General features: G+C 31.2%; 1 protein-coding gene across 2 annotated transcripts in view; it reads left to right on the top strand.

Moving 5' to 3' along the window:
• Positions 1-15,019, top strand: part of GALNTL6 (polypeptide N-acetylgalactosaminyltransferase like 6) — a 964,301-nt gene that overhangs the window by 414,720 nt on the left and 534,562 nt on the right. The window lies entirely within an intron of this gene.

The raw sequence follows: 15,019 nt of genomic DNA, 5'->3' as shown, positions 1-15,019 counted from the left end.
AACTCTTTGATAGCTAGGAATTTTTAATTCCAAGAGCATGAATCTATTAATAGTTTAAAAAAGGAAAAGACAGCATTTCTTCCTTTAACACTGAGTCTCTACGCCAGGATGGCAGGCAATGAAAAAAGAAATGTTTATTGAATACATTTGATCCAATGTTATACACAATGATTCAGAATTTTAAATAAAAAGTGTGTAGATGAATATGTTTTCTACCTGATTATTCCTAATCAAAATGGAAATAAAAGTATACAATAAGAATGCTTAAATAATGGACAGGGTAAGATAATTTATATATAGGTATATAAAACATATATAAATAATAATTCATACATATGAAAAGAAACATAGGAAATTTTTCTCTCAAAACAATTTTTATTCAAATTAAAGAAGGCTATGTATGGACTATTTTTCCACATTAGACTCCCAGCTCCACGAGGGCAGACACAGTTGCCTATTTTTGTTACTGCTAGATCCCAATGCGTAGAATAAAGAAGTAGATACTTAATTAATATCTATTAAATTAATAAACCATAAATGAAAAAACTGCCTACATTTCTGAAATCACAGAGCATAATTCTTTAGCACCTACAGTGCAGCACATCTCAGTTTCAATCATTTTCTTGCTCTTCTTCAGGTTTCTTTTTCTGCATAAATTTGTGAGCTCACATCCAAATCTACTATCAGAACGCTTTTTAAAAATCATAATGTATGTAGTGCATTCCTCCAAGTTTTAACTTTTAAGTAAGGACAAAAGTTCATGGAGTCTTATTATTTTGGTAACCCTGACAAAAATCAGAAATTTTGAGAGCTTAAAAAGCTAGGCCGACCCACCTTTATACATGGGGTGTAATTGAAGACAATTTCAGCTTCCATTAAGAGCTTTGTTATGTCCAGGCCCTGTCAAAAAACTAAGCCTTATTTCACTGTGAAAAAAGCAGAAATTCATCTGCATTCATTTCAATTTGAAACAGGCTTGTGGAGCATTCTAAATAAGTAATTTGACAGCATGTGTTTTGGTGATTGTTATGGCTTATAGAAAACTTTCTAATGTTTTCTTGCCCACTTTTCATTACTAAAAGTCATATTTTATATCCATATTTCTTAAAGTTATATAGAAACATATCCATATTACTTAAGGTAAACATATGTGTGTGTATATATATATATATTTTGTTGTTGTTGTTGTTGTTGTTAAGGGTTTTGTATAGATCTGGTTGACATAAAGTAGTATATCAGTGTGATTTGAATTTCAGGTAAAAGTCAAATGAAGCTATTTTTTTCCTAAATCTGTCAAATTCATGTATACATACAAACTACAAATTCAGTTATAACCATTTACATTAATTAAATTTAGGGATGTGAATATATAATTATATGTATAATTGCCATATTGACATAAATGACATATTTTTATATTAGCCCTTTTATAAAACATTTAATACTCTTTCTGCTTTTCTTAGGATTTGAAAAAAAAAAATGATTAACACTTTGCCAGCTTCAGATGCTGATTGATTGCTATATGTAGATGAATTGAAGACATATGAAAGTTCTCCTCAAGTACACTCTCACTACACTACTTCCACTCAGGAATTTTAGAATTAGTTTCTGAGATTTAAGCTTTAAAATTAACACCTTGCGCATTCCAATAGAGAGGAGCAAAGCCACTCAGAAGAGTCATAATAGTCCCCAAACCTGTGAGATCCAACTGCAACCAAAGAGATGTGCCTCTTTTCTTTTTCTTTTTCTTTTCTTTTTTCTCTCATTGCAAAAGAGAAAATAAAGGCAAGAGAGAGGAGTTCAACTCAAATAGATATCTAGTGTTTTGATCCTTCTGATATTTGTTTCCGTTTGTTGAGTAACAAACAGGCTTGTTATTTTCTTCCCATACTGGCCTTACTGTAAGGATGAGGACTGCTTATGGGGAATGTGTTGTCATTTCTATGTGCTCACCCTTATAATGATCAACTTGAACCGTGGCTGTAATCTGCTGATAGATTGGGTTTCAGAAATTGCACACAATCCATACACTAGGCTGGGTAAATTTACCAAATAATGAATTTCCCCATAAGGCCACTAGATAGACAGATTTTCTGGAGGTGATACAGGTAAGAGTATAAGCTTGTTCCTACTTGTATGTCTGCATGTTATCTATATTGGAAGATTGTTTTAAATTATGTAAAAGAATGCTGGTCTTACGTGTCCTTAAGTACAACTTAATTTCATTCAGTTCAAGTTTTTTAAAAAAATATCCCAATGTTCTGACTTATGTGCAAGAAATTAGGGAAGGGGTTGTGCTAAATCTTTTATTCTAATGGACATATTAATAATGCAGACAGATGTTCCGTTTCATACTACTACAAATGAACAGGGCAAAGTTTCCTTGAATTAATAGTTTAGCTATACTATATAAATCTTAATGCACACATTTCTTCCTAAGAAATTTAAATTAACAAATTTAAACATGTATATGTCTCATTAATACATCTCAGAAGGTTAATGTAAATTTACAGAACTCAGAACGTTTAACCCTTTTTGTCAACACCATTAATGTTCTACAAAATGATAAAATTCTAGTGTTTTTTTTTTTTCAGTATATCTTAGGACATAAAATGATAGTTAAAATATGCCTGAGAACTCCTTTCATCTTGTACTATAAAACTTTCAAAAAAATACCAGAAAAATATGTCTATAAGTCGCGTGGGCATAATATTACCAAGAAGACTTGCTTTGGTTTTGCCAAATAAGTATTAAATAATCTATATAACCTTCAAGTACTACTTCCCTTCCATAGAAACAGGTCTAGAAATGGTTTTGTAATGATGATTACAAAGCTCTTCTAGAAGAGCAGGTATAATGTTAAGTATTGTGGTTCTGGAATAACTTTTTCAGTCACCCTTAACCAAAAGGAGCCACCTGAGTTATATGCTATATATTCTGATATAAAGCTCTAGTATTGACTTTATGATCATCAAATAATTCTTTATTTAGCATGTGAAATACTTTGTGGTTCCAGAGCTCAAATCCAATTCTTAGGAATAGATAACTAATGCTTGGAAGCAGCAAAGTATTATAGAATCAGAAAGAGACCTTAACTCAACTTCTACTCATATTGAAAAATAAATATAATAATGCTACCAGCTCTGAGCATTGCAAAAAGGAGGAAAGATCACCTGTTTAGTTTGTAAACATTTGGCACAAAATAAATGTTAATTAATTAAATAGCACCAATGGTGTGTTCTTTTTAACAGTATATAAAAATAAACAGGCAATTATTGAAATACCAGTAATTTGATGGAATTCAAATTAACACCTTTTGAAATAAATTATAAAACGTATTTGGTTTTGTTGATGTTTCTTATTTTATATTCAAATACATAAAAACTATCATAATTTATAGAAGCTACCCTAGAAGTTTCTCTTTTGACACAGGCTCCTAATGCTTAATAACATAAATTATGAACTTTATCACATGCAAAGTGAAAAAAGTATACTACACATACATTGATTTTATGAAGTGTGTATATTAGCCAAGTTTTTGAAAAATATATCTCTGAGAGACTGCAGTATGAACTAGATGACATTAATGTTTACCTTTTATTTGCATACTATGATTATAAAAGATCATTTTATTAAATATTTCATGTTGCCCTTTTTTGGATGATTTCACCTGAACGCTTTCAATAGTCAACTCCAGAATGTTATCCTGGTAGAATGTTACTTTTAGTTTATATATTCTTTTTTTTTTTTTTGTAGTGTACAAAAAAATATGCTTTAGTAGAAAAAAACAAAAACATTGACGTTCTCTAATCTGGAACAATGAACATAAGTAATCTATTTTAATGGGATTTCAGAACAAAGAAATGCTATTTCCTTAAAGTTTTAAAAATGTAATTAGAATCTGTAAAAAATATTCCATATAATTTACAATTAAAGAGAAGTGACAGTCTAAATATGGTCACATTCTAGTTTTTCGTTACTTTGTTTTTTACTATGAAGACACTTAGAACATCTTATCTTAAAGCAATTTCAATTTCTTTGTTGATTTGCAACTTGTGAAATTGTTTATTCCTTTTCTTATATAGAATGTTTATGAGAATAAATTTTGTTTTGTGTGAAAATTAATTCATTTTTGTAACAGTTAAATTTATGAGATAATCCAGCAAATCTGAACATTATTTTAACAGGTTGTGCTCCTGTCATAATTTGAACTCTAGATTTTATTTAACTGCCTTCTGTTAGGCCAACTTTATAACTTCATACAATTTACTGAAAGCATTCTAATATAAACAGTAATATAAAGTGAAGTTGAATATAGGTATACCTCAGAGATATTGCAGATTTTGGTCCAGACCACTGCAATAAAGTGAATATCACAATAAAGTGAGTCACGTGAATATTTTGGTTTCCCATTGCAAATTAAAGTTATATTTATACTGTAGTAAGTATGCAATAACATTATAATTAAAAAACAATGCACATACCATAATTTAAAAATATTAATAAGCCTTCAGTGAGTCATAATATTTTTGCTGGTGGAGGGTCTGACCTCAATGTTGGTGGTTGCTGATTGATCAGGTTGGTAGTATCTGAAAGTTAGGGTGGCTGTGGCAATTTTGTAAAAATAAGACAACTGCTACACTGATTGACTCTTTCTTTCATGAATGATTTCTCTGTAGCATGCAGTGTTCTTAGATAGCATTTGGCCCATAGATAAATTTCTTTCAAAATTGGAGTCAATCATCTGAAACTCTGCCACTGCTTTATCAACTAAGTTTACGTAATATTCTAAACTCTTTATTGTCCTTTCAACAGTTTTCACAGCATCTTTACCAGGAGTAAATTCCATCTCAAGAAACCACTTGCTTTGCTCATCCATCATAAGAAGTTCCTCATCCATTCAAGTTTGATCCGGGGAGGTTACAACAAGTTAGTCACATTGTCAGGCTCCACTTCTAATTCTTGTTCTTTTGCTGTTTCTACCATATCTGCAGTTACTTCCTTCACTGAAGTCTTAAACCCCTCAAAATCATCCATGAAAACTGGAATCAACTCCTTCTAGACTCCTGTTAATGTTGACATTTTGTCCTCTTCTCGGGAGTCAAAAATGTTCTTAATGGTGAATGATGAATTTTTTTGAGAGGTTTTTAATTTACTTTACCCAGATGCACCAGAAGAATCACTATCTATGTCAGCTATAGCCTTACAAAATATATTTCTTATATAACAAGACTTGGAAGTCAAAATTATTCCTTGATTCATGGGCAACAGAATGGATGTCGTGTTAGCAGGCATGAAAACAACATGAAACTCACTGTCCATCTCCATCAGAGCTTTTGAGTGACCAGGTGCATTGTTAATGAGCAGTAATATTTTGAAAGGAATCCTGAGCAGTAGTTCTCAACAGGGGGCTTAAAATATTTAGTAAACCATATTATAAACAGATGTGCTGTCAGCCAGGCTTTGTTGCTTTATTTATAGAGCACAGAGTAGATTCAACATAGTTCTTAAGGGCCCTGGGATTTTTGGAATGGTAAATAAGCACTGGCTTCAACTTAAAGTCACCAGCTGCATTAGCCCTAACGAGACAGTCAGCCTGTCCTTTGAAGCTTTGAAGCCAGGCGTTGACTTCTCCTCTAGCTATGTAAGTCCTAGACGACATCTTCTTCCATCACATGGCTGTTTCTTCTACACTGAAAATTTGTTGTTTGGTGCAGCACCTTCATTATTATCCTTAGCTAGACCTTCTGGATAATGTGCTGCTTCTACATCAGCACTTGCTGCTTCATTTCGCACTTTTATGTTATGGAGATGACTTCTTTCCTTAAACCTCAATCACCAGCCTCCTATATGTTCAAACTTTTCTCCTGCAGCTTCCTCACCACTCAGCCTTCATAGAATTGAAGTGAGTTAGGACCTTTCTCTGGATTAGCTGTGGCTTAAGAGAACTTTGTGGCTGGTTTGATCCCCTACCCGTACCACTGAAACTTTCTCCATGTCAATAATAAGGCTGTTTCACTTTCTTACCATTCATGTGTTCACTGGAGTAGCACTTCTAATTTCTTTTGAGCAGTTTTCCTTTGTATTCACAACTTGGCTAACGGGTGTGAGACGCTTAGCTTTCAGCCTGTCTTGTCTTTTAACATGCCTTCCTCCCTAGGCTTAATCATTTCTAGTTTTCAATTTAAAGTGAGAGATGCGCAACTCTTTTTTTCATGTGAACTCATAGAGACCACTGTAGGGTAATTAATTGGCCAATTTAATATCTTTCAAGAACTTTTCCTTTGCATTCACAACTTGGCATACTGGTGCAAGATGCCTAGCTTCCAGCCTATCTTGTCTTTTGACATGCCTTCCTAACTAAGCTTAAACATTTCTAGCTTTCAATTTAAAGTGAGAGATGTGCAACTCTTTTTTTTGCTTAAACTCTTAGACACCACTGTAGGGTAATTAATTGGCCCAATTTTAATATTATTGTGTCTCAGGAATTAGGGAAGCCCGAGGAGACCAAGAGAGATGGGGGAACAGATGTCAGTGAAGCAGTCAGAACATACCCGACACCTGTCGATTAAGTTGGCCACTTTATATGGACACAGTTCATTGTGCCTCAGAACAATTACAATACTGATATCAAAGAACACTGATCACAGATCACCCTGACAAATGTAATAATACTGATAAAAGCTTGAAATATTATGAGAAGTACCAAAACATGATAAAATGATACAAAGTGAGCAAATGCTGTTGGAAAATGGTGCCAACAGATTTGCTCTATGCAGGGTTGCCAAAAACCTATAATTTGTAAAACACTCAACATCTGTGAAGTGCAATAAAGCAAAGCACAATAAAATGTGGTATGCCTGTAAACCTCTAAATATTCACATGAGGATTATTTCTCTTTTTCTTAATTATTTGTCATTTTCTTGAAGCATTTTGGACAAAGAAGCTGAGACTGTGCTTTGGATAAAATATAATTGGTACTTTTCTTTAAAACTATTTCCTTTTTTAAATGAAACTTTTATTAATATGTAATTGATATACTGTAAAATTGACCATGTTAAAGTATACAGTCTCTGATTTTATAATATTCAGAGTTGTGCAATGGTCGTCACTATCCAATTTTAGAATAATTTCATCACCCCAAAAAGAAAACCTGTGCCCTTTAGCAGTTACTCTCCATTCCTCCCTACCCTTAGCTTCTGGTAACCACTAATCTACCTTCTGCCTCTTTGTATTCTGGACATTTTATATAAAGAGAATGATATAATATGTGTTTGTTTTAATTTTGTAAGTGGCTTCTTTTATCATAACTTTTTGAGTTCCATCCATGTTGTGGCATGTATCAATAATTCATTTCTTTTTATGCATTAATATTCCATTGTATAGATATATCACATTATATATATCGATTCATCAATGGTTAGACATTTGGATTGTTTTCTACCTTTTGACTATTGTCAATTATTCAACTATAAACATTCTTGTACAAGTTATGATGAGAAGGTATGTTTTCATTACTGTTGGGTATATACTTAGGAGTTAAATTGCTGAGCCGTATGTATGTTTAATATTTTGAGGAACTACAAAATTGATCTATGGCTGCATCACTTTATGGCTGCATCAGTAATTGGGGAGGATTTCCATTTCTCCGCAATTACAATTGTTAATGTCTGTTCTATTTGTGTGTTTCTTTTTTGTCATTTTGCTGGGTGTAAGCTAGTTTCTTATTGAGGTTTCGATTTGCATTTTACTGATGAATAATAATGTTGAGCATCTTTTCATGTGTTTGTTGGCCTTCTGTCTGTCTGCTTTGGAGGGTTATATACTCAATTCCTATGCCCATTTTATTTTTAATTTGGTCTTTTTGTTGTTGTGATGTAATGGATTTTAACAGATTCTGAATGTATCCTATCAAATATATGATTTACAAGTATATTCTCCCATTGTGCAGATTGATCTTTCACTCTATTGATGTATCCTTTGAAACACAAAGTTTTTAATTTTGAAGGAATTCGATTTATCTTTTTTTCGTCATGCGTTTTGTGTCATATCTAAAAACCCATGGCCTAACAGAGATTATAGAATTTACTCCTATGTTCTTCTAAAAGTTTTATAATTTAGTTTTTTCATTTAAGTTTTGATTCATTTGTGTTACTTTTTTGCATAGTGTGTGACGTAGGAAGATTCATTATTTGCATGTGGATACCCAGGTGCCCCAGCATAATTTGTTGAAAAGACTATTATTTCCTCATTGAATTGTCTAGTCATCCATGTCTAAAATCAAATGACCATGAATGTCATTGATCTATTTGTTTATTTTTATGCATTACACAGTATAAAGATTACTATAGTTTTGTAGTAAATTCTGACATTAGGAAATGTGAGTCTTCCAACTTTGATCTTTTTAATTATTATTTTGGCTATTCTGGATCCATTACATTCTTATATATAGTTTAACATCAGCGTGTAAATTTCTAGGGGAAAAAAAGCTGAATTTTTTGGTATGGATTTCATTGAATCAGTGGATAAAATTGGAAGGTATTGCTACCTAAACAGAGCTAAGTCTTCTGATCCATTAACATCGGGTGTCATCTCATTAAATTAGATTTCCTTCATTTCTTCGACAATGTTTTGCAGTGTGAATGGAATTTTTTTTAATTTCTCTTTTAGATTGCTCCTTGCTAGTGTATAGATATACAATTTATTTTATATATTGACATATACTGCAACCTTGCTGAAATTGAATATTACCTCTCATTTTATGTGTGGATTTATCAGGATTTTCTATATACAAGAACATATCATCTGCGGTTAGAAACTATTTTACTTCTCTCTCAATCTCAATGCCTTTTACTTCCTTTCTTTAACTGATTGAAATGAAAGAGCACACTTTGGTGGTATCTTGGGTATTTGAATCAATTCTTGTTTCACTTCAAAAGTGGTAGAGCTCCATTTTAGTTATTCTTTATAATATATGGTACAGGTGTAAGTTAATTTAAACATAAGAGCAACAGAAAGACTTCTTGTGAAAGAATAAAGACATTTGTTAGGAAAGTTGTATGTAAAATATTAATTGAGAGTAACCTCTTTATAAAGTAATTACTTCAACATGCAAGACATTCCATATTCAAAAGGCAATCCTGCCAAATGGAAGCTGGTTTAGTTTAATGGGATTTGGCCTTAGCGTTTTATCTGCTTCAGCCTGAACTCCAATTTGCTATATTAGTTTATACAGTTCCCATCTGAGTACTTTTTGAATTCATATTCTGCCTATTAGAAGAGGTGCTCTTGTCCTAGTAATATGACCATTATGTTGACTAAAATAATTTGTGAGGAAATCACTTGCATCTCATATAGGACATCTAATTAGCTTACAAACACTGATACAGGGTTAGCTACTTGCTCTAGGGGAAAAAAATCAATTGTATCATATACAAGTGGCACACCAGGCAATAAAAAGAAATCATTATCTCTAGAGTTAGCTATTTAAAAATAAGCAACCGCAAAGATTTTGCAACATACGTACATTTTTTTCTTTGTGAACTTTCTTTCCTTTATCCTAATCCCTAATGGTTTAACGACTGTTTAATCATCCTCCTAATTCAAAATTCAAAAACGTAGGATTATATTAGACATGATTTCAGGATCCGTGACCTACATTTTGTGTTCATATGAAATCCTTTAGGGTAATATGGGACAAGATACTGTACCTAATTTATTGGCCTTTTAATATGTTTAAATAGTAACCTAATACTATTAATAATAAAAATAAGGAAGAAATATTTAAAACTTTCTCAATTGGGATAAAATTAATTACCTGTGTCCAATCCAAAATATTTAAAAATAACAACAGAAAAAAAAGAAAGAGCACAAACTATATAATTAAAATAAGAGTAGACATCATTAAGATAATAAAAAAATACATAATGCATTTTAGCATAACAATAATTGTTCCTTTTTTGAGACTAATTAATAGTCTCTAAATACTCTAATACTCTCCCAAGATTTATTGCAAAAATGAAGAGTATGCATATTTGTTAAAAGGTTATAAATTCAATAGGAAATATAAATAAAGTAGAAAACTAATAACTTCTGTCTAAAATGAATAGACATATAGAACTCATAAGATAAAGCTGAAATCCAACCACAGTCTTTTGGGTACTTCTGAGGGAGGGAAGATGTAGTTAATATGATGGAGTTATATGGCAGTTTTCAGTTTAATCTGCAAAGTTTTATTTGTTTTATTTAAAATACGTGTTGCTTAAATAACAGGATTTGACAGGCTGCATGCTAGATACATAGCGATTTTTATGCCTTATAATTTACCATACTAACTGATAAAGTTAATTGAGTAAAGTATTCTTACGGGCATTAAAAACTAAGGTATTACTAAAAAGAAAAGCCCTGTAGTTCATGATTTTTAAAAAATGAAACATCAGTTTTCCTTAAATTATTGCTTTCTATGTTCCCATTTCACCATTTGAATTTAAATTTGTGACAAATTCACATTGTATGACGGATTGCTTGGAAGTGTCTAATTATATACTTTCTAACCTTTGTATTGTGTTTGAATGCTAGAAACTGCTGATAAAAGCTTTTTTTACTGTTTAGATTTTATTTTCCTTATTAGTTAAATTTGCCTTAGCATAACAAAATTTACTATATATTTTAACCAAAAGAAAATAGCATAAAGTATTTTTGAACTGCAATCTTATACCTTGAAAACTTAATTTATTTTCTAACTCTGAAAGATCTATTTCCAAATGGTGCTTTTAACATACTTTTAAAATACTGGAATACTTTCAGATTTTCATGGATTATCTGTGAAACAGAGCAACTACAGACTGTTTAAAATTGAGTTACCAGAACAAAAACATATTTGTGGAAAATAATAAATATAACTAATAATGACTTAAAAAGTAGTACTTTGTTCAAGGGAAAGGCATAAACTAAAAAGGTTATTAGTCGTGTTAATTTAACACAGAGAAACAGGAAATGCTTCAACAGTTTACACTGAGGCTCCTAGGAGCTTTGATTACAAATAGGACATGTAAACCAGAAATATTGACATTTTTAAAAATTTATTGGGATGATATTAGTTAATAAAAGTATAGATGTTTCAAATGTGCAATTCTATAGTATGTCGTCTATATATTACATTGTGTGTTCACCACCCAGAGTCAGTTCTCCTTCCATCACCATATATTTGACCCCCTTTACCCTCTTCTATCTTTCCCCAACCCCTTTACCTTTTGGTAACTACTAAACTGCTCTCTGTGTCTATGAATTTTTGCTTGTTTAATGAAAAGACTAATCCATATAATAAGGTAAAAAACTATAATAGAGAAATGGAGAGGAATAGTGGTTAATTGTAACAAAATAAGTCAATATTATTTAAACATTTTAAACACATTGAATTATTTAATGCTAAAATGACTAACTTACGGACTAGGTGAATAGGGGCTATCCTGTTCCTCAAATTTTAATAAAATTGTGTTTCTGTGGAAAACTCAGGGGCTACTGACATACAATGGGAATTTGGCAAACAGAATTTGTAAAAACCTGCTCTCACATTGTTCCACATTTGTCGTTCTGTATTGCCAGCCACATGGAAAAGTAAGAGCTAAGTTGCTCTTAGCTATAAGAGCAACTTAGCTATCAGGTCAAATTTGTCGCTAAACAAAATGAAGAGATAACAGAGAGACCCCAACAACTCTGAGTTAGGGATTAAGTTCAGGGAACATCATTGTTCATTAAAGATACACTGAATGATTAAGCATAGTGTCTGTTTTTAAAAATGCCATCTTTATCGTATTGAAATTTTCTAATATGCAAAAATCCTTATATTGCATACGAAAATATATTTGGGGTAAAAATAATATATGTATTGTCTACTACAAGATTTCCCTGTGATAGCTTCATCAGTGATACCTTTATACTCAATTAAATAAGATAATGAATACCAGACCAACCTGGCTTTATTTAACTCCTTTCTAGGGGACTTGATTTTCACTCCTGGAATGTACTTAATTATTCAAGTTATCTGTTATTGCAATTTATTCAGTTTCCTACAGAGAACTCAAAAAATGATAGGGATTTTACATTATCTTTGTCTTTAATTTTTACCATAATTTTAATTCAGTTGCGCACATTGTAGGTGTAAAGAATTTGATAAATAAGTATGTATTATTCTCATTTTTTATTATAAAGTCTGTTTGCTATTTTTAAAGTCTATTTACAGAAATTTCTATTAAAAGTGTCAAATTAAAGAGATTAAAGATGGTTGGTTATTAACGATTAATACGATAGAAATAAGTCTATAAGTAATCTTATTTTTAGACGTAAATAAAAATTTCTAAATTTTGCTTAATTTTTGCCATGCTTTTATATTAACCCTATAATTAGTTAACATTAGAACTTTATTGTCCATATTTTTCTTTTTGCTGAAAATTATTTTCAAATGAAAATTTTGAAAGTGAATTATAACTATAAAAATTATTTTTTATTCACATAAAATAATGTCAGAGCCATAGAGTTCATGTGACATAAATACATACATGTGTTCTCAATTTTTTTAAAGGCAATGTATATGGAAATTAACAGTTGTTCCACAATCTATGTTCTCCTTTTATCACTTGGGAAAGAAAGAAGTTGGAACCAGTTACATTCCCTTCTAAGCATGCTAAGGACAGCTTTCCAGACAAATACACTGATGGTATTGCTACAGAGAGTCCTTATATAGAAAATGATTTTAGTAGAGTGCATTTGCTCTGTTTAGGCTGCTCATGTAATGCCTCCCATATTGAAATTACAGCTATTTATATATATATATATATATATATATATATATATATATATATATATATATATATAAAATATATATACACATATATATATTTTAAGTTGTACTGATCATCTATATTTAAAGTTTCTTTTAATACATAAGAAGGTATTAGGATACACAACCGTTTCCTCTCTCCTTTAAATAATTTTAATTTGTATTATTGACATTATTGATACTACAGAGCAACTGACATTAGAATCTTCTCAAAAAAAATATTAACAGGCTTTTACTATTGTTGGAAGCATTCTGTATTTATAAATGAAGTGATAGTTAATGTATGTCTAAAGAGGCCATCACCACCATCCCTTAGTCAATAGTTAGATTCAAAAGTCCTTGTGTCTCCGTAATGCAAAGTTTAGTACAATAGTTACAACATTAAAATTCATTGGACCTGTAAAAAATTGTCAGCAGTATTGTTTTTATGGAGATTTATAAATAATGTGTGCAGACTGAAAGAAACTTGATTTTATTTAATAATGATGAACAGAAGTTTATAACTTGTTTATCTTTTGTGTTTTTTAATTACAGTTATTTATATGGATATTAAGATTATAGTTTTCATTGTTAGAATGTAACTTTTAGTAAAATCCTGTCTTTTGGCAATATGCAGTTTTCTCTTGAACATATCACTCTTTATTGACATCAGGAGGATTTAACAATTTTAGATTTTTTTCCTAAAGTAAAATATATTCTGGCATATCAGACTTGAAAACAGTAATGATCATGCTATCAGGTTTCCTGTGGCAGGATCAGCAAGACGCCTTAATGTAGTTAATAAATAATAACATGGATAATGTCTGCCCCTCTCCACCACCCAAGATAGTAACTGATATGAGGTGATAATAGATTTAAAGACAGATAGATAGCAGTTTCCTTGCTTGTTCGTTTTTAAAGATTTCATCATTAATTCATCTTCAAATCAGTCTAACTTGTCCTAGTATCCCTCTCAGCATCCTAAAAGGCTGTAGAATCAAGCATGCGCACCAACCTCAGAAAAGACTCTTGCCCTAATAACCAAAACTTGTGTGTCTTGAATTATGTATATTTTATTTTGTGTTACCTATAAAATACTTTGTCGTCAGCCTTCCCTTCCTCCCTGACCCTAATCCTCCTTCATTCAGGCTATTACCAAGCATCTTTTCTAAGTGCTTACTTCATCTTTCTAGGAAATCCACCTTCTTCCAGTATAAAGTCTACGTAACTACAATTACTGTTTTCTTTTATCTAGTCCCAAGCCTCTATATCCTACTCTTCTTGATTTAGTATTTTTGAGTTTATACTGTTTTTCAGGACCATCAATCCCAGAGAACAGCTACAGCCTCTTACCGTTTTTATAGAACGACAAACCAGGTGAGGGTTTTCTGAAAATAAGAGCTGGTTCCCATTCAGAACCCAAACCCAGTGATAATTATTTCCTGTCTTAAAACTAATTCTCAGTAAAACCACTCACCTGGATAATTATGTTTATGACAATTTTGACTATACTCGCAGCTCTCTTTCAACAAAATTATAGTACCAACTTCTAGGAAATCTAAGGTTTTTCAGTGGGAACATATCATCAGGGCTTAAATGGAAAAAATATAAAGGATTCATAGGATTTTATGAATACTAGTTTATTTTTATATAATTGTCAGTGTTTTTCAATTAAAAGAATATCTTAACCTTGACTCATTTATAATACAGTAGTTAAATATGTAATTTAGTGAATTTTTTCAGCTTACATTCAGAATTAATAATGCAAAATTCATCCTTTGAAATTTAGAAATGTTTTTTATTCTATTAATTTAAAAATAATGCACAATTCATCTTTCAATATAATAATTTTAATGCTCTGTTTTTTCTGTCATGACATCTATTTTACTGTAACTAATAATTAAAGTAAAATAATGGTAGGCATGAAGGTATAAAATTTGAGATGGAATCAATGTATGTGAAAGATAGATTCTATGGATGTGTGTGATCATTAAAAATTATTGTATTCATAAGTTTGTGATAGTTAATATGAACACTTTAGAATTCTTCGTATTTACATATTTCCTCATCTATTTGGTCTGCTACAACAACAACAAAAACAGAAACTGAATGGCTTATAAACTACAGAAATTTCTCAGAGTCCTGGAGGCTGAGAAGTCTGAGATCAGAGTGCCAGCATGGTTGAATGGGGGCCCTTTTCCA

Source organism: Rhinolophus hipposideros (assembly GCF_964194185.1).
Source record: "Rhinolophus hipposideros genome assembly, chromosome: 16".
NCBI lineage: Eukaryota > Metazoa > Chordata > Mammalia > Chiroptera > Rhinolophidae > Rhinolophus > Rhinolophus hipposideros.
This window is presented reverse-complemented; position numbering and strand designations above follow the sequence as displayed.